The sequence below is a fragment of the Triticum aestivum genome, chromosome 7D (assembly GCF_018294505.1).
Source record: "Triticum aestivum cultivar Chinese Spring chromosome 7D, IWGSC CS RefSeq v2.1, whole genome shotgun sequence".
In the NCBI taxonomy this organism is placed as follows: domain Eukaryota; kingdom Viridiplantae; phylum Streptophyta; class Magnoliopsida; order Poales; family Poaceae; genus Triticum; species Triticum aestivum.
In genome coordinates this window covers 582,378,286-582,400,422 of record NC_057814.1, presented here as the reverse complement: position 1 = coordinate 582,400,422, position 22,137 = coordinate 582,378,286, and the positions used below count along the sequence as shown (strand labels likewise).

General features: G+C 43.9%; 1 pseudogene; it reads left to right on the top strand.

The window, feature by feature from the left end:
• LOC123171341 (uncharacterized) overlaps positions 1-22,137 on the top strand; it is a 127,678-nt pseudogene that overhangs the window by 13,707 nt on the left and 91,834 nt on the right.

Sequence of the window (22,137 nt, the reverse complement as noted above, 5' to 3'; positions counted from 1 at the left end):
TCATCTGCGAAAAGCAAACAAGAATGCGTTTTCACTATTCATGAAGACAATTTTTCGCGTCCACTAAATCCGAAAATATTTCTGTGGGTCTTAGAATAATTCCAGTACCCACTAAAATGATTTTGGATTCGTTCTGAAACAATTTCAGATTAGTGAATTTCATCTGCGAAAAACAGCCAAAGCGGTACCGGCAGCTCTGAAACATTTTCGGTTTTTATTTCTGAAAATTCCAAAAAGTTTCCAGAATGATTCTGGCACCCTCCAAGAATTATCAGGCATGTGCCGAAACCATTTTGACTTAATGGCATACCCCGAAACAACTTTTTCGGTTTCACAGAAACTCATCCGGTGACCTCTCTCTGCGGTACGATTCCGCTGTCCGAAACTTTTCGGTGTCCGAAACTTTTTCGGTGATTTTCTCTCAGACTCCCTGTCTAGTATTCAGCAGATAGATGACCCTTAAGCGTGTGACCCTATAGGTTCGGTGAAGTATAGACATGACCTGGAACCCCTTCCAATCAATGATCAACATCGGAGCCGTGGACACCCATATTGACCCCTATACCCACACGAATGAATATTCGAGTGAACCTCCAGTTGAGGTGAGCTATTCCTGTTGCTTCACGATATATCACAAACACCTGAGGTGAGATTTATTGCATCCCCGTGGGCCAACACTTTGTCCACTATGCAAGTTACCTCGTTACCGGTTTTGTTCTCTTTTCTCGTTTCGTGTTCCGGCATCCCCGTGATCAAATCACAAAGTGTCTGGCCAGACGATGATGGACACCGTAACACCGACTGGGCCCGAGTATATCTCTCCATCGTCGGAGGAGCAAATCCCAATCTCGAGCTATCAAGTTACTTAACATACTTTCCCATGAACCCGTAAGCCGCCGTAATAGCCATCCAGTTACGGATGACATTTAACAAACCCCAAAGTTCATGAAGCAAGCATGAAGAAACTCGATACTCTCATGGTCTAAGGAATTATGCAAACATTAACTATCTCTGTGTTATAAACCATTAACTTGTGACGAATGAATCTCTTAGCATAACATCAATCCGGGTCGATTCAACACAAATGTTCTCTTAACATTGTGCCCTCAAAATTGCTGGCATAGACATGCCCATGATCAGGAAAACAGAACCATCATGCAACACTTGAGCTAGTCTTAGAGGCCAGACTAGGAATACTTCTTACCGTTTATTATTCCACACGTGCATATGAGTCTTCCTCCGAGCCTCGTGGATATTGCAGACTCGAGAATCATTGCAGTTATAGCATGGAACATAAACATAATTATGAACTCGGAGATAAATAATATCATTTATTATTGCCTCTAGGGCATATCTCCTACATTATTATGATAACGATGATGAGTTATTAGATGACTACGATGATGATGAGTATGACTTGTTATTATGATAACGATGATGAGTTATTAGATGACTATGATGATCATGAGTATGACTTTTTATTATGATAACGATGATTAGTTATTATTAATGATGATGATGCTTAGTTGTTATATGAGCATGATGAGTTATTATATACTAGTCGTCAACCTGTGCGTTTGCACGGGCAAATAAATTGATAACGCTAACTTTGTACAACTTAAACAAACAATACCATTAACATGTTATAACGATTAACATATTGATGCAATTATCAATAAAAATTATGTTTACAGTAAAATTGCTGCACCATTTTGCCATAGCAAGATGCAGGTTTGTTAAACAATGCACAACTAACACTTTTAGAAAATAAGTTGTTAGTCGAGAGCTTGTACAAACAGGGAAATTGAAGCTCAGAAATATTTACCTTTAACTGAACAACAGCAAGAGCAAATAGTAGTGCAAGTACATTCTTATACTTGTTATTCTGCAATGTTTAACTATCAGTACCATAGCAAGAATCTTGGTTTCGTCTCACATTAAGCATAAATTTCGTTCAGAATTTTAGATGCATTTTTTTGCGGGAAAGAATTTTAGATGCATTTACCAGTGTATGGTTTGTATATCTGAACCTGAACAAAGAACACGGATTTCTCTTTTCTATTGTCTATCTGTCCAACGCCTCGATGATTTTTGTGATTGAAGGGTATATGCTCCAATATTGACCACTGGAGTACGATAGATATCACATAAGTTTGCAGTGCCCATTATGTTGAACATTATGGCAAACATCATTACATATAACTATTTGCACCTGAATGACATATTTGAGCATGTGTAAAATTTAAATATGGAACGTAGATACTCATTGTATTCTTCATCTAGTATATATGCACAACATCGATGATGGACGAAAGTTTCAAATTTACTTCCATGTTAGGCTCGGATGAGTGCCCCGGATTTTCCTTTTATATAAGTTTCTCTTGTTTGCTTGGTTATATAGAGAGAACTGTAACACGGTAGAATCATTCCATTACCACTTTCTGCGGCAGCCCATAATACAAATTATAGTAAGGAAAACCCATCAGTGGATGAGCATTGTCCTTGTACAACTACTGATAATCATAGGCAAGCATTTTTCAGTTACAGCTCAAGTTAGAGAAATTATTCACTCTATTATTCATCTATAGTACAGAGACAAAGTTATAATTACTAAAACACAGGATATGAATTTTCATATCTAACATTAATTAAATAGGAAATCATAGCTCATAAGGCATCGATCCTCACCATGTGGTGTATTCACCCTTGGCCACGACATAGTGCAAGCAACAACTTTGTGTGGGACATCACCCATATGTGCTGGAAGGGGAGGAGAGAAATTAAGGAGACATTGGAACGACATGGATTCCTGGCAGATATGGTGCAGTCTCAATTGAAGGCAGCAGTGGTAATTAACAGAACGACTAAGAGAAAATTTCCTGGCAGATATGGTGCAGTCTCAATTGGAGAGAAATTAAGGAGACATTGGACGGCTTGAACAACCTCAGCACAACCCTGATTAAGGCTAACCCACCTCCTTATGTTTAAGATTGCATAATGTAAAACTGCTAATTATGTGTCTTTGCATACTTACAGTTGGACGTACATGTGCCTTTACATACCTATATGAGTCCTGACCTTGTATGAACGATGCAGCTGCGGGTGTTGATTGATCGACGCTGGTGACTACGGGAAACATCCAACCATAGATCACTGGTTGACTTTTTGTCAGACAATCCATGCATATATATTGGAGATTTCCTTACGGGGAACACAACAAAGAGATAAAATAAGACAATGAATTGGAAGTACTGAACAACAATTGATCTAACAAAAGCTCTTGATAATACTATATAGGCTCCTCATGCTGTCAAAGAGACGAAACCACCAGATTTATGTGTTAATCCAGCAGCATCAGAAACTATTCTACTTGAGACACTCGTTATTGGGCACAATGAGCTGGACGACGAAGCCTCACAAAACAGCAAGAAATTCATATTTCTTTAATACTTGCAGTGGAAAACATGAGCACCGCTTAGTTCTAATTAAGTTCAAACAAAATTCAGAACCAAACATTGAATTTTAATGGATTAAGGCACCATCTCAACATGGCACACCTTCTCCTCTTTTGGGGCAGGCTCCACTGCTGTAAAAGACATGAAAAGAGAAGCAATGCTTTCAACTCTAATGCCCAGGACACATAACGTCTTCTATCCAAACCACTTAAATAAGGTACCACAATTCCTGACTTCAGTAAGAAAAATAAAAGAAAACAGTACATCGAGGGTGTCCTTGTATGCCAATTTACTATCAAAGAAATAGAAATTGCATAATCTATCGTTCTCATTATTTTAGAGTCACAAAGCTAGAAGAGGAAATTTCCAAAAGGAAGGTTCTCACTAACCTAGTGCGGACAATATTCATTGGCCACGGGAGTATTCTAGTTTCAATATTTTTATTGATGGAAGGCCTGCACATGACGGTTTCTTCCAAACTCCTTGTACGGGCATCTGCGATCTTATGGCTCAATTTTTTTTTTATCTTTTTTGTGTAAACAATTGCATATCTAAACCGTTCAATGCTATTCCATGTCTCTTTTTTTTTCTTGTTGCTTTAGATCTAAAATGCTTCATGTGATTCTCTGGCTATTTTTTTTCTTTGCTGGTATAGTAATTGATAGAATATGTGGGTTAATCTACATCGTAATAACTCGGTCCCACCAGATGAACGGTCCGTAAAATCTAATTAATGTGGTAATTTCTTGGGAGTCTGTAATTAGTATAGGTATATATATATATAGGTATAGATATAGATAGATAGATAGATAGATAGATAGATAGATAGATATAGATAGATAGATATAGATAGATAAATAGATAGATATCAGTGGGTGAAAGAGACTACTGTATATATATAATAACTCATCATGATCATAAAATCATCTGATGAGACTATTGTATTAAAGCAGTACAAATACAATGCCAATAGGCTGCATAAAAAAATACAGAAAAGTTAGCAATAGCGCGGCTATAGAGGCGCTGCTGCTATTAGCAGTTGCGCGTTTACGGAGGAACGCTACTCTAAGTAAACTTAGCAGTAGCGCGTGTCAGAGCGCGCTACTGCTAAAAATTAGTTGTAGCGCGCCCACCCGCGGTACTGATAGACATCTGACCCGCGCTACTGTTAGACTTTTCCCTAGTAGTGAAGAGATGAGAGTATAAACCATTTAATGTTTTAGATGCTCTGTGGCTAAAATGCTCTGGAACATTATGAAATGTGCTTTTGACCTACATAATATACCTGATAATGTTTAGGATATGTTTAATGTGTGGATCAAAAACATTAGTAAGGATGAAAAAAATATGGCAGTCACTGGTATTTCTGCTATCTTTTTGGTAATTTGGAAGTTGTGAAATGGTGTTATTTTCGAGAATAACAAGGTTATTGTTCCTTTGTGTGCGGTTAACCTGATTTTGAAAATGCTTCATGATTGGCTTACTTTGCAGACAAATTCAGAAAAACAAGGGGTGCTGACGTATGGTGTAAGAAAGGTTGAGACGACAGCTCGAGAATTTTTCAGGACAACTCTTGGATGGAGACCTTCGCTTCGGCTTACGGCAGGATGACGGAGACTCTCCTTTCCCTGATGGATCGTGTGTTAACTTCTTACAGTCTTTTGCGAACTTATTAGTAGGATGTATGGCTGGCTCCTAAGTCCTTTTATCTTGCTCCATTAAAAATTATCATCTTGGAGATTCCGGCTTGTAGCTTCCCAGGATGATGATGTCTGTAAATCCGCTTAAACTTCTCTACTCCCTGTGGTTTGGATGGCCAGCCGGGGACCATCTTGATCATGCATCATTCGGCTTCCTTTTGTTTGTTTCGTGTCGCCATTAGTAGTTTGTTTTAGGAAGACAATGTGGTTTCTTATAATGGAAAACCGACAGGGAGCTTTCTTTATCAAGAAAAAAGCTTAGTTTTGTTGCCAATATCTAAGAAGATTTTCAACATTTTTGCAACTTTTACTTGGCTTGTCAAATATTGACATCAAACCAATCTCGAAGAAAGAAGTTCACTAGTGTTGCGTTAAAGAAACTCGCATCGATCATCCCAAATTCAAATTACAACCTGTCCAAGAAAGAAGAGATCAGCGTGCCACTCCAGCTCGGGGCGTTCGGGGACCCGGGCCATGTCGGCTGAAGTGGGCGAAAGCCGAAACGGGTGGCGCTGACGAAAAGATCGATATAGTAGTATCTGGCCCTTCGGGTCGCTTGCGAGCTGTTCTTGACAGAGCTGTGATGGCACCGACCTCGTTTGCAAAATACATCGCCGTCGATCATCTAACTATATTAATTAGCTACTCCCCGGTTTAGGCCCTAGCTCCCCTGTGTTAATTTGTTCTTACTCTAGTATGTAATACGTATCTTAGAGATTTCGTTGCTTCCCTCCCATGTCGTGTCACGCCGCTTAATCTGGCTTTCTTTAGGACGAAAGAGACGGGGAACGAACGAACGCCATGCGTTAGCACATGGCGGCACAATACACAAACTGATCGCGGATTAACCAAACGATTTGACATAAAGTCCTGCCATTCGGATCTATGTAGGGCGCCCGTAAGCTGTTGAGGGACAGTGCACTAACGTAACAACAGTAGGGATGATCCAATGTTTCAGTAGGAGCATATAAGGGATTAATTAGAGGCGCTCTTTTTGGGTGGGGGTTAACGGCACAAAAGCGTAACGGAGGAGCAGTCCCCTAACAAACATCTCATCGACGTGACCGTTACCAAGATCCCATGATTACCATAGTCAGGCAGGTCCATCCAACAATAATTAAGGCTGAACAATAATTAAAGCTGAAGTTTTGCTACTACTGTGAAACTAGTAGTAGTAGTACGTGTTAATTCCTCGGGCGTGCTGTGTGGCGGGCTATCAACTGAAACTGTTTAACATTAGTTATCTCCCAAAGCAAGCTGCTCATCAGTGGTACTGATGACCAGAGGAAAAGCAAAGCAGTTGGACCAGGGACAGAGATGAGAGGGCTTCTGTGCCCGTACTACGTTCTAGTGTATTTTATTGCGCGCCGTACGCCCTTATCTATGGCTGCGCAGAGACCTGTTATGTGTAGTGTAGCGCATGTGCCGTGTCATTGCTGGCCCACCGGTGAGTGTTTTTCTTTTCAGTTTTAGAAAGAAAAATAATGAGACCCTAGGGCATCGGAGCCCAGATTTAAGTATAGGGGCCAAACAGACCTACTCCTTTCGTTTCTAAATATAAGTCCGTTTAGACATTTTAATACCGACTACATACAAACAAAATAAGTGAATTTATACTTTAAATATGTCTATATACATCTAAATGTAGTTCGTATTAAAATCTCTAAAAAGACTTATATTTAGAAACGGAGGGAGTAGTATATAAAAACTAGTGCAAAAATAACTATCATAATATTAAACACCATTAAATTTTGAAATGCATCTACTCTAGTCTACTCTATATGTCATCAAATTAAATGAAATGTTTAATTGCTGTTTTGAGTTGGCTTCATGTGAAGAAAACACCATTAAATTTGTATTAGCTTGTTCCACAAGTGTATTAGCTTAAATTTGCCTCTGTGATCGGCAATATGGTTTTTTATTTTATCAAAAGAGATCTTAGCTGCTAATTATCTTACATCATGCATTATCATGCAGCAATAATGGAGTGGTTTATCATTTTACATTCAGAATTCAAAGCAACATGCTTAAAAATTGAATTCATCTTTATGCCGTTTCATGGCGCTTTTCTGTTCATAGCTGCTAAACTCCAAGTCTCCCAGTTAGCATCACATGTCATAAAACCGAAAGAATTAAAATATGAAATTAATATTTTGACACGCAAGATCAAAAGTGAGAGATGTTTAGTAGTAGTAGACATATATAGATAGGGCAAAGCTTGGCTAGTTGCCTAACTAATGACCGAATGGACCAAAACAAGACCGTGTTAGATGATAAAACACGTCTGGACCATACGATCCAGACGTATGCGGACGGTTTGAGGGTCGATGTTGAAGATGCCGAATACCAATTTGGCAGTAATTTTATAAAGACGTGCAGTATCCTAAACCTACCGAGTGGATCACGATTCATGCATGCTCCCAAGCTATCGTGCAGTAGCAGGCAGGGACGAGTGGCACAGATCTGAACTTCCCATCTAGAGACTGTTGCTTCGACCACATCCATCCATAACCTGACCAGCTGCCTGCGCGCGACCGATCTCACAGCAACTCTAACGAACGAACTGGCGCCAGCCGATGAGACGGAACTGCATGGCGCCGCTCAGACCTTTCCCCGATGGGGCTGCCCGAACCTGACATGACCGGCCGCAGCAGCTAGCTAGGCATAGCTGTTCGACCTGGCGATCGGCCAGGACGGGGCATGGCGTGGCATGGACGGACAAAGTAAGCCGCCGTCATGGATCGTGGTACTACCATGTTTTGTTTGTCCGAGAGAGAAAAGAAACACAAGGAGAGAGAGAGAGAGAGAGCAGCTGAGGGTGGGTGGGCGCAGATGCATGCAATAACGGGGTTCTGTCACGGTATGGGGATAACTGGACAGGGCCCTCTATTATGCTCTTTGTCATGCTGCCTTGTCCGTCACCATGAAATCTCAGCCATGCACTGCAAATCCTACTCGGGCGTGTTTCGTTGCCCGCATCGGGCCCAACCAGGCCCGCGCAGAAAGAGAAGGCTTGTTTGGTTGCCTGTGTTTACTATTGGGCCTGTATCGCACGCTTCTTAAAGCAGCCCAGAGCCTGGCTCGCTAGAAACGCTCGAATCGGCAGTTTCTCGCGAGCCAGGCCGAGGCGAGCGCTAGCGAGCGGGCCCTTGCACGAGTGGAGACGGAAGAGATGCAAGGTCATTACTTGAGGTCTTCTTCAACCTCCAGTAACCTTCTATCTAATCTCCTCTCTTTGATCTACACAACGGTGCTTCGCTTCGAGGTAAGATCTACACGAAAAGATGCACCTCGATGATACGGTTCCATTCAGGCGATCGGTTTGCAGTTTCGTCGGTCGTAGGTTCTTAATCTCGTGTTCTCGTTTGGAGCTATTTTGGACGAATTTTGTCAAATTCGTCGCGCACGATCGATCATTTGAAATTTCCTTTGACCAGCAGCCTAATCTCGCAGTTCCTCACAACATTCGTGTTGTAAGTTTTTGGTTTCGATGAACGTAGCTTCATCTCTCTTTGAGCAGCAGTGTACTGCACTGATGCCGCCTTGTCGAGCTCCTCTGTCCTTTGCTCATAGCCCTTCTATTCGTCCCTCTGGACGCCGAAGCCCTTCCCCTTGATCTCCTTGCCCACGTCCTACTAAACTAGAGTCGTTTCCGGCGTCGCTCATCTCGTCCTACTCTCTGCCGTCCTCCTACTGCACTGACGCTACAATGGCGCGCACACTGCTTCTTGTGTCCTCTGCCTCCGTGCACACTGCAATTCGCCGCGCCGCCGACGGGGTCGATCATCTTGGCCTCCTCTCTCTCGCCCTACTACACTCGAGTCATTTCCGGTGTCGATCATCTCGACCTCCTCTCTCGTCCACTGCACTGACGATACCATGGCGCGGGCACTACATTCTCCTCCTCTGTCGACTGTCTTTGCGCGAGCACCGCAACTAGTTCGCCGACGGTGTCGCTCGCCGTGCCGCCGACGGGGTCGCTCGTCCACGACTCCATGCTCGTCATGTCGGACACGGCGCCACGGCCACTATCCACCGCAGTCACACACTGCATTTCTTCTCCCACTTCCTCTGCTATCTCTTAACCCTGTGTGCTAAGTGCAAGTGGTAGCTCTTAATCATACCTCATGCGGGTAACCAAACAAAGTGTAGTTGCATGCGTCAAGACAATGCAGGCAACCAAACAATGTGCCAAAGTTGATCTCCTAATGCAGGCAGTCCATATGCAAGCAACCAAACAACTCACAGATGTCGCATATGAGGCTGTTTTTTTAGAGCCAGGCTGAGTGAAGATGTGTATGCAACGCGGTTACTGTAGGCGACGACAACCAAACACGCCCCTCCTGTTTGTGCATGCATGAGTATATAACAGTATGGTAATGCCTTGTAGCTGTAGGCTGTAGGATGTATGGCCAGATTGCACGACGTTACGTTTCAGTTCTGTTGACGCTCATCACCTCCTGATGGCTCTCTTTAAGAATATCGAGATGGATATGAACATGGTCTAAAACGGAGGTCTTATGCAATGGTTATGACAAGTTCAAAGATACTCATGTTGACACCAGATTAAAGAATGACATGAAACTCAATTAAGATGGCCACTAATGGAAAAACGTTTCAACACCAAAGTTGCGCGTCTCGCTGAAACGGTCGATTTTGATATAAAAATCGTTTCCAACCCGAGTTCGTATGCAAAAGTTAGAGCCATCGGAATGCAGCCCTGTCAGGAGGCTAAATATGGTGCGCCCCATCAGACACGTGTCTGATGGGTAGCGCCACCAATCGGCTGTTTTGCGTCAGCGATTCGGCCCTCAAGATCTCTTCGAATCGAAAAACGTTCAACATAAAAATTGTTCATCTTGTTGAAACTGTTAAATTTGCATCTGGGCGCATCTTCATCCGAAGTCGTTTGTGGCCTCTGAGACACAAAAACCGAACTGATGTCTCAAACTTACCTAAATCCGAGTTCGGTTAAATTTGGAATGATTTGGACGTAATTTGGTGTCTTTTTCTTGTACGGGAAGTCCATCCGCCTCTTATATTGACAAGAGCTGATGGCCGATTGAACAATACATAATCGACAAATCAATCTATCATATTTTACCTTTACTTTTACCTTCTCCCTTTGTTCTTCTTCTACCTCGTTCTTCGTTCGTTCTTCTTGTTGCAGGGCGGCGAACCTCGAGGCCCTAGGGGCTATCAGGTCGACCTAGGGCAACCCATAGCCGCCGTGCGCCCTGACGGGGTCCCTCCGGGGCGTGTGGGATTTCGGGTCCTGAAAAGCGCCCGCCGGATTGCCTGCGTACCGAGCTTTCGGCCGGGTCTCCTTCGACGTGAGTTGCGGTGCATCACCCCCAGCGTCGAGGGTACTTGCTGACGTGTTCATGTGCGAACACACTTTTTGGCGACTCCGTTCGGGACGAAGCTTTGAACGGTCTCCAGCCCGTTCTTGCTACGAAGAGATCGTCATCTAGGGTTTGCAATCTACAAAGGTAATATGAATACCCAATTTCCTACTGTAGATGCAAATAATTCATATGGTGTTACTAGATCGTTCAATCAATATACTGTATCGGCCAGCCCTAGTTTATTCAATCATGCATCTAATTACGTGTATAGGCCGATCCAAAGTAATTTACATGCTTCAACTTCTTATGATACTAGTAACATACACCGTATGTACTCCAACTCCCATGCATCGGCAACCCCAGACATAGTTATGCCGATGAAGAACATGATGAGTTTGGTCAATCAAGTTGAAACACCTCTTGTGGGAACTTCCAATAGCATGCAACAAAGTGCTTCACCTTTTTATTCATCTGCAACTAATTTGGAATACACTAGTTCAGCCATGCCGATGGATGGGAGAATAGGCCATGCTACTACTAGCTATTCGACCAGTTACTCTCAACCGTCATATGCTACACCTCATGTTAGTAATTATTCGGCACCGTATACAACTGTAGATGCTCATAATTCGGCTCCGCACCTTCACGGTCATAGCCTAATAAGTGAAAAATTTACAGGAGTGCACATGCCATCATCTAACATTGTAGCATATAATGCATCCTCTACGCAATTGCATAATTTCGGGAACACCTTAATGCCGAAAGAATCTAAAAGTATTGTGGAGCAATCCCTTACAAAATGGGAAGTGACTAAATTAAAAGGGGCTATAGCCCAAAATAATCAGATTAGTGCTATTTGCCTTGAAGAACATGATAAGGGGCTAGTTCCTGATTATAATGCAATAAAAGATAGTGTTTTGCAAGAAGATGAATCTTTGCCAATTGGTAAAATTGGCTAGCAAAAATATGGTTTTACAACAATGCATATGCCTTCACCTAGCACTACTGCAGGATGCTGCTAACGCAACACTACGACCAGAGACCCTTCGACGAAACTGTGTGCGATGGAATAATCGCAAATGATGGTGTAAAAAAACTATCAAAAAAGGTACAAAACGTTTGCGATGTAGGATGCATCAAATACGGTTCAGATTTTAGTTGCGTATGCGATGAAGGGCATACGGTTCAGTTCAATTAACTATTTGCGATGAGGAGGAACAAAAGAAACGGGCAGCCAGATGAAGGTGTGTGTGATATACATTATACGGTTCACTCGGATGAACTGTTTGTGATTAGGCAACACAAAAGAAACGGTCAGCCAGATCAAGGTGTGTGCGATATACGGCATGCGGTTCACTCAGATGAACTGTTTGTGTTGAGACAAGAGAACAGAAACGGTTCAATATAACAAGATGAGTGTGATACACAACAAACATGGCTATAATCAGAAATGTGAGCGAAGACCGATAATAACACAGACGGTTGCTGCTAATAAGACATGTGTGTTGTGCGATGGGATTGCATACAGAACAACAACATATATATATATATATATATATACACACACACACACACACACACACTTATAAGGACATGGTTGCATAACCAAATTAAACATCCACTTACATAGGTGGCTACTACAACCATGGCATTTGCACACATCAAAGTAAACTATTACATGCATAATTATATAGGTGGCTACTACACAGATTATATTGCCACACACCAATAAAGTAAACTATATATTACATGCATGATTAACTAGCATAAACGACCATCTGATCATCATCTACTTCTTGGGACGCTTGCTCTGCTTGTGGCTCGATCCGGGCTCGTCGATTTGGGTAACGAGGCACTTCCTCATGTCAACGATCCGCCGGTGCATCTTGTAACATGTGTACACGCACTTGGCCGCGAACCTGAGGTGAGGTTCATCCAGTTGCCGCATCTAGGCCCTGTGCCAGGATACGGGACTTGTTCTCTGGGCATCCTGCTTCATCTTTTCGTAGTAGGGATCGATGATGGTCGAGGCGAGTTTGACCAGGTTCTTGCAGGCCAAGCCCGTAACACTGAGCGCTTTTACATCGTCAGTGGTTTTCACCGTGGCGAACTTGTAGTCGGTGCTGTTGACAAAGCTGTTGAAATGGTCGCAAGGCTCTGTGGCCATGCAGTAGTGGTAGATGAGGACATGATGGCACACACACAACTGGGCGACGACAACCTTCTGATCTATGGCGGGACGACCGGCGGTGTACTGGAGGTCGATGCCGACCACCTTGTACTTGCCTCGAGCAAGAAACTGCTCAACGTTGTTGATGTAGTCGTCCACCATGGCCGGGTCGATGGTGTACACTACTGAGAGATTCGTCTCCCTCGCGTGGGTCTCCACTCTATGCTTGCTGAACTCCATTGGAGCGCCGCTAGACATCCCTCCTCGATGTGTCATCGTGGGTGTGCTTGTTGTGTTGTGGGGCCCGATCGAAAGGTTGAAGAGACTAAGGTTATAATGGCCTCGGGAATTAAAGGGGAAGCCGGACGGCCAGAAATATCGGCAGGCCCTGATGGCAGTTCTAATTTGCAGCACGTAACTCCATCGTGCCGCACGTAACTGCATCGCGTGGCAACGCGCGCGGCGCAACCGCATGCATATGGTGCCCCCGACGTGATCGTGCGCACGCCCAACCGCTGGCAGAGCGCGCAAGAAGGGACGCGAGCAGAGTGCTCCGCGGTCACCTCAATGGCGAGGAACCATATATATATGCATATAGCAGTTGAACACGCAAGGAAAAGTTGTCCACAAGCCCAGCGCGCCGATGGATGCTAGCAGAGTGCACCAACGGACGCGAGCAGAGCGCGCCGCGGCGCCTAACGGCGAGTGATAACCCACAAGTATAGGGGATCACAACAGTTTTCGAGGGTAGAGTATTCAACCCAAATTTATTGATTCGACACAGGGGAGCCAAAGAATATTTTCAAGTATTAGCAGCTGAGTTGTCAATTCAACCACACCTGGATAACTTAATATCTGCAGAAAAGTATTTAGTAGCAAAGTAATATGGAAGTAACGCTAATGGTAGATAAAGTAATATTTTTGGGTTTTGTAGTGATTGTAACAGGAGCAACGGAAAAGTAAATAAGCGAAGAACAATATGTGAAAAGCTCGTACGCATTGGATCAGTGATGGAGAATTATGCCGGATGAGGTTCATCATGTAACAGTCATAACATAGGGTGACACAGAACTAGCTCCAATTCATCAATGTAATGTAGGCATGTATTCCGAATATAGTCATACGTGCTTATGGAAAAGAACTTGCATGACATCTTTTGCCTACCCTCCTGTGGCAGCGGGGAACTAACGGAAACTAAGGGATATTAAGGCCTCCTTTAAATAGAGTACCGGACCAAAGCATTAACACATAGTGAATACATGAACTCCTCAAACTATGGTCATCACCGGGAGTGGTCCCGATTATTGTCAGTTCGGGGTTGCCGGATCATAACACATAGTAGGTGACTATAGACTTGCAAGATAGGATCAGGAACTCACATATATTCATGAAAACATAATAGGTTCAGATCTGAAATTATGGCACTCGGGCCCTAGTGACAAGCATTAAGCATAGCAAAGTCATAGCAACATCAATCTCAGGACATAGTGGATATTAGGGATCAAACCCTAACAAAACTAACTCGATTACATGATAAATCTCATCCAACCCATCACCGTCCAGCAAGCCTACGAGCATCATGAAATTGGTGATGGAGGATGGTTGATGATAACGATGGCGACGGATTCCCCTCTCCGGAGCCCCGAACGGACTCCAGATCAGCCCTCCCGAGAGAGTTTAGGGCTTGGCGGCGGCTCCGTATCGTAAAACATGATGAATCCTTCTCTCTGATTTTTTCTCCCCGAACACGAATATATGGAGTTGCAGTTGAGGTCGGTGGAGCAACAGGGGGCCCACGAGGCAGGGGGCAGGCGCGCCCCCACCCTCGTGGACAGGTGGTGGGCCCCCTGGCCTTGATTCTTTCGCCAGTATTTTTAATATTTCCCAAAAATAAGTTCCGTGGAGTTTCAGGTCATTCCGAGAAATTTTGTTTGTGCACATAAATAACACCATGGTAATTCTCCTGAAAACAGCGTCAGTTCGGGTTAGTTCCATTCAAATCATGCAAGTTAGAGTCCAAAACAAGGGCAAAAGTGTTTGGAAAAGTAGATACGACGGAGACGTATCAACTCCCCAAGCTTAAACCTTTGCTTGTCCTCAAGCAATTCAGTTGATAAACTGAAAGTGATAAAGAAAAACTTTTACAAACTCTGTTTGCTCTTGTTGTTGTAAATATGTAAAGCCAGCATTCAAGTTTTCAGCAAAGATTATGAACTAACCATATTCACAATAACATTTAGGTCTCATGTTTACTCATATCAACTGCATAATCAACTAGCGAGCAATAATAATAAATCTCGGATGACAACACTTTCTCAAAACGATCATGATATGATATAACAAGATGGTATCTCGCTAGCCCTTTCTGAGACCGCAAAACATTAATGCAGAGCACCTTTAAAGATCAAGGACTAACTAAACATTGTAATTCATGGTAAAAGAGATCCAGTCATAGTCATACCCAATATCAATTAATAGTAATGAATGCAAATGACAGCAGTGCTCTCCAGCTGGTGCTTTTTAATAAGAGGGTGATGACTCAACAGAAAAGTAAATAGATAGGCCCTTCGCAGAGGGAAGCAGGGATTTGCAGAGGTGCCAGAGCTCGATTTTGAAATAGAGATAAATAATATTTTGAGCGGCATACTTTCATTGTCAACATAACAACCAAGAGATGGCGATATCTTCCATGCTACACACATTATAGGCGGTTCCCAAACAGAATGGTAAAGTTTATACTCCCCCTCCACCAACAAGCATCAATCCATGGCTTGCTCGAAACAACGAGTGCCTCCAACAATCAACAGTCCCAGGGGGAGTTTTGTTTGCAATTATTTTGATTTGATTTGCATAAAGCATGGGACTGGGCATCCCGGTGACCAGCCATTTTCTCGTGAGTGAGGAGCGGAGTCCACTCCTCTTGAGAATAACCCGCCTAACATGGAAGATACGGACATCCCTAGTTTAAACATGAGCTATTCGAGCATACAAAACAGAATTTCATTTGAAGGTTTAGAGTTGGCACATACAAATTTACTTGGAACGGCAGGTAGATACCGCATATAGGAAGGTATGGTGGACTCATATGGAATAACTTTGGGGTTTAAGGGATTGGATGCACAAGCAGTATTCCCGCTTAGTACAAGTGAAGGCTAGCAAAAGACTGGGAAGCGACCAACTAGAGAGCGACAACAGTCATGAACATGCATTAAAATTAATGAACATTGAGTGCAAGCATGAGTAGGATATAATCCACCATGAACATAAATATCGTGAAGGCTATGTTGATTTGTTTCAACTACATGTGTGAACATGTGCCAAGTCAAGTCACTTGAGTCATTCAAAGGAGGATACCACCCCATCATACCACATCACAACCATTTTAATAGCATGTTGGCACACAAGGTAAACCATTATAAACTCCTAGCTAATTAAGCATGACATAAGTAACTATAATCTCTAATTGTCATTGCAAACATGTTTGTTCATAATAAGCTGAATCAGGAATGATGAACTAATCATATTTACAAAACAAGAGAGGTCGAGTTCATACCAGCTTCTCTCATCTCAGTCAGTCCATCATATATCATCATAATTGCCTTTCACTTGCACGACCGAACGATGTGAATAATAATAATAGTGCACGTGCATTGGACTAAGCTGGAATCTGCGAGCATTCAATAAACAGGAGAAGACAAGGCAATATGGGCTCTTGGTTAAATTAACAATAATGCATATAAGAGCCACTTCAACAATTTCATTATGGTCTTCTCCTATCGACCCCCAAAGAAAAGAAAAGAAATAAAACTATTTACACGGGACAGCTCCCAACAAGCAAGAAGAAGAACGGGAAATATTTTTGGGTTTTCCTTTTAATTATTACTACTCAAATTCATCAATGTAATGTAGGCATGTATTCCGAATATAATCATGCATGCTTATGGAAAAGAACCTGCATGCCATCTTTTGTCCTACCCTCCCGTGGTAGCGGGGTCCTAACCGAAACTAAGGGATATTAAGGCTTCCTTTTAATAGAGTACCTGACCAAAGCATTAACACATAGTGAATACATGAACTCCTCAAACTATGGTCATCACCGGGAGTGGTCCCGATTATTGTCACTTCGGGGTTGCCGGATCATAACACATAGTAGGTGACTATAGACTTGCAAGATAGGATCAGGAACTCACATATATTCATGAAAACATAATAGGTTCAGATCTGAAATCATGGCACTCGGGCCCTAGTGACAAGCATTAAGCATAGCAAAGTCATAGCAACATCAATCTCAGGACATAGTGGATACTAGGGATCAAACCCTAACAAAACTAACTCGATTACATGATAATTGTCATCCAATCCATCACCGTCCAGCAAGCCTACGATGGAATTACTCACGCACCGCGGTGAGCATCATGAAATTGGTGATGGAGGATGGTTGATGATGACGATGGCGACGGATTCCCTCTCCGGAGCCCCGAAGGGACTCCAGATCAGCCCTCCCAAGAGAGTTTAGGGCTTGGTGGCGGCTCCGTATCGTAAAACGCGATGAATCTTTCTCTCTGATTTTTTTCTCCTCGAACACGAATATATGGAGTTGGAGTTGAGGTCGGTGGAGCAACAGGGGGGCCACAAGGCAGGGGAGCGCCCAGGGGGGCAGGCCCGCCACCCACCCTCGTGGACAGGTGGTGGCCCCCCTGGCCTTGATTCTTTCGCTAGTATTTTTAATATTTTCCAAAAATAAGTTCCGTGGAGTTTCAGGTCATTCCGAGAACTTTTGTTTCTGCACATAAATAACACCATGGCAATTCTGCTAAAAACAGCGTTAGTCCGGGTTAGTTCCATTCAAATCATGCAAGTTAGAGTCCAAAACAAGGGCAAAAGTGTTTGGAAAAGTAGATACGACGGAGACGTATCAGCGAGCAAAGCTTGCCGAGGGACGCGAGCATAGGCCAGCACAGTAATACGTGGCAAATAAGACGAACTGTGCGAGCGATGTCGGAGACATCAAGCACAAACCAGATTAGAGTTGCGTGAGCGATACGTGGCATATAGTTGATCCATCCGAGCTGTTTGTGATGGAATAAGCCGTGTGTGTTGCGGGCAAACGCTTGCTGGTATATAACCTTGAATTTATCCAAAATAGTGTTAATGCATGTTACAAAAATTGTATAGCTGCAAACTATGTTGAAATACTAATCCAACGATATAATCTTTGGCGACATGCATTCGTATTTTATTAGTGAAATCCTACTTATAAACCAGGACGGGGGTATAGTAGGTAATTAATTCTTAAACGTTTTTTTATTAACCGTATGTGTACGTGTCCTTTCATCCTCCTCTCGCACGTCTTGTCACCCCGCTGCCGTAGACGGCTTACAGCGCAAGCTTGCGCAGCGTGCGGGGGCGTTCTTTTGGCCAAACAGTGGCTCGAAGTGGTGGCAATGAATAGTCGGCGAGCCCGTTCCCGCGCAACCTCACAGGTTCCCACGCAAGCTTCCCGCCCGACTCGGTGAAATCCCCCAAAATCCCAATGCTTACCGGCCTGCTATATAAACCCTCACGGTCGGCGAGTCCTGCGTCACATTTCCCCCTCCCTCCCTGTAGTTTATCTCGTCTGCTTCTCCCACAATCGCCAATGGCACCGGTCCGTCGTCGTCGGTCAGCCACTCCGCCGTCATCAGAGCACAGCTCTAGCTAGGAGGCTACACCGCGGCGGCGGCCCAGTTCCTGGCGTAGTGTAGTGCACGTAGCGTCCCTGTTGGGTGTTTGTGGAACACCCACCGCCGCCGTTGCCCGTCGGCAGCTGTTGCCACCACACCACCGTCGAAAGCCAGGGCCATCTCCCGCTCCGCCGCCGCGACCCGAAGGCCCACTGCCGGCCACCGTGGCCATCACCCGCTCCGCCACCGTGACCCGAAGGCAGGAGGTGGTGGTCGTGACCGCCACCGCATCGTCGGCCGCCATGGCCGCGAGCCCACCGTCGACCGCCGGGATCATCACCCGCTCCGCCACCGCCGCTCGAAGGAGGGAGGCGGAGGTGGAGGCCCGCACTTGCGCCAGCGACCTTGCACACTACATCGAGTTCCTGCGGGAGGAGGAGGAGCGCCTCGTTGAGCACGCAAAGAGCCTTACCGCAGCCGTAGCCGCAGCCCACGCCGACGCAGAGGCGTGGAATCAGGAGATCTATGAGCAGTCCTGCAGCTTCGAGAGGGATTGTCTGGAGCTGTAGTGGGCGTTTGAGCTGGCGAGCGTCGCTGAACGTGCAACAGCGGCAGACACCGTATTGCATTTGTCCAGCTCGTCGGTAGGCTCCTCCTCCTCCTCTGCCTCTTACTGAGCATGCTCGACAGAGGAGAGGCTGCCGGAAGTAGCACAAATCCCCTCCGTAGTAGTAGTATTTAGGGGCTATTTTGTTCAGTTCATCTCACTATAGATGTGTGGTGGAACTGTACAACGTATTTAAAATTAACTAGTATATATAGTTTAACTAGTTATTTCAGTACGTGGTTGGCAACAATTGGGGAAAAGTTTGGTCGGTTCAGCTGTCGAGTTGAACTATTTGTATAAATTAAGAATGACTGCTTAATCTATGAATGAAATCTATGCTTAATTACTGAATTTTAGTTGCAAAATTTAGATAGTTCTAGTGATTTTTAGCTGTATATTTTGACAAATCGCAGTGTTACAAGGATTGACAAATGGCAATGTTACTAGATCAACAAATGTCAATCTTTCCAGTTTGACAACTGGCAACATACCCAATATGACAGATGGAAATCATACCAAATTGTTTGTACATGGTTGCACACGGGTCATCCAAAACAACCGTTTGCGTTGAAGGGATGCACAAATCCTGCGCTACGAATTTTCCCTCGATTTAAGGGGGAAGACCATAGCTCTCACTTTGCATTCGGGTGTTCTATCTAAATGGTTTGCGATCAAGAGCTGCAGAAATCCTGCTCGGCACATTTTCTCTTGGCTTCCTGGAGAAGCTGTCGGTTTGCATATGGGTGTTCTAACTAAAACATTTGGGATCAAGAGCTGCACAAATCCTGCTAGGCACATTTTCCCTTGGCTTCCTAGGGAAATTGTCGGTTTTGCATACGGGTGTTCTGACTAAAACATTTACGATGAGTGTTTTATATTTAAAAACCGTATTAAACTACGGCTTGGGCGCCATAAATGGAGAGGATGCGAGCAAGGCGGGCGGCCATGGAAGTCAAAGGGCTCGCTTTCTGGTGAGCCTGCGCGGCGTACAGCTCGCACGCTTCCCGGTGAGCCTCCGCATTGGAGTACAGCTCGCACGCCTCCCGTTTAGTCAAGCACTCAGGCACCTGTCCACACGGCACCTCCTAGCCATTAATAGAGTGAGGTGTGGCGTCACGTGAATGGTTAACAGAACGCACACAATTTATATGCACTGGAGAATGTGCATGCAGTTCAAATTTGAATTATGCACATAAAATACCTAGAAAGCCCAGTTCATGTATAAAAATGTCCAAACGAACCCCAAAAAAATCCAAAATTAAACACAACACTCATGTTATTCTATGTTGACAATATAAATTTTTTGAAAGCAATAAGAGGCAACAAATATAGTTTCGTCCCCAAAGGTGGCACATTCCCTACCGAAACCATCACGCTTGTTGTGAGAAGCTCTGATTTGTGAGACGCTTATCCCAAACCTGCCCCAAATGGGACAAAAAAATTAGCACTGCATGTTGATGCCGCTCCATGATAGAATGCCAAGTTTCATAAATTTTAGATGAATTTTGGATTTACTAGAATTTAAAAACCAAGTATCTCAATGTTTGCGGCCGAGTGACGGTGGCAGGGTGTTTGAAATTCATTGTCATTTCTTGCATGGGACCTAAGTATGCAACCTAGGACACAGATTTGATTTTTCAACTAGTTTATATGCACTGGAGCATGTGCATGTAGTTCAAATTTGAATTATGCACATAAAATGCCTATAAAACCCAGTTAATGTATAAAAATGTGCAAAGGAACCCCGAAAACTTCCATAATGAAACACAACACTCGTGTTGTTCTATGTTGACACTAGAAAATTTTTGGAAACAATAAAAGGCAACGGATATCATTTCGTCCCCAAAGGTGGCACGTTCCCTACCGAAACCATCATGCTTGTTCTGAGAAGCTTTGGTTTGTGAGACGCTTATACCCAAACCTGCCCAAAATGGGACAAATTTTTTACCACGGCATGTTGGTGCCGCTCCATGATAGCATGCCAAGTTTCATGAATTTCGGACGAGTTTTGGATTTACTAGAATTTAAAAACAAGTATCTCAATGTTTGCGGCCGAGTGACGGTGGCAGGGTGTTTGAAATTCATTCCCATTTCTTGCGTGGGACCTAAGCATGCATCGAAGGACACAGATTTGATTTTTTAACCAATTTATTTGCATTGCAGCATGTGCATGTAGTTCAAATTTGAATTATGCACATAAAATGCCTAGAAAACCCAGTTAATGTATAAAAATGTCCAAACGAACCCCGAAAAATTCCAAAATTAAACACAACACTCCTGTTGTTTTATGTTGACACTAGAAAATTTTTGGAAGCAATAAGAGGCAACGAATATCGTTTCGTCCCCAAAGGTGGCACGTTCCCTACCAAAACCATCACGCTTGTTGTGAGAAGCTCTGGTTTGGGAGAAGCTTATACCAAAACGTCCCCCAAATGGGACAAAAAATTTACCACGGCATGTTGATGCCGCTCCATGATAGCATGCCAAGTTTCATGAATTTCAGACGAGTTTTGGATTTACTAGAATTTAAAAATCAAGTATCTCAATGTTTGCGACCGAGTGACGGTGGCAGGGTGTTTGACATTCATTCCCATTTTTTGCATGGGACCTAAGCATGCAACCGAGGACACAAAATTGATTTTTCAACTCGTTTGTATGCACTGGAGCATGTGCATGTAGTTCAAATTTGAATTATGCACCCGAAATGCCTACAAAACCAAGTTAGTGTATAAAAACGTCCAAACAAACACTGAATAATTCCAATTTTTTTGACGACCCACCTATAGTTGCATGTTCACTGCATATAAAAGTTCTAGCAATTCAAACACCATCCTTTGCAGCCGTGACCCCATTACGTAATTCAAATCAAGACGAAAAATCAAGTAGATCGCACACAGTTTATTATCACCAACCGTGTGAGATGCGGCACAAAATATCTTGGAGCGCCGTCGGAGTGTCAGGCACACTAGCCCACTCCTCAAATATCATTTCACTGTTCAATCGTCGCTGGTGAAAGGTGGGGATGTGGACCCGCGTCGTGAGGGCAACTTCGGCGGCCAACTCCGGCGAGAGCGCGACCGCAGCTGCCAGGCGTGTGCTAACAAGCTTCATGAGGCGACCGCAATCTGCGTCCGGGCGGGCAAGGCAGCCCAAACGACCGCTGTTGCTTCTCAGGCGGCGGCGGCAGCATTTGC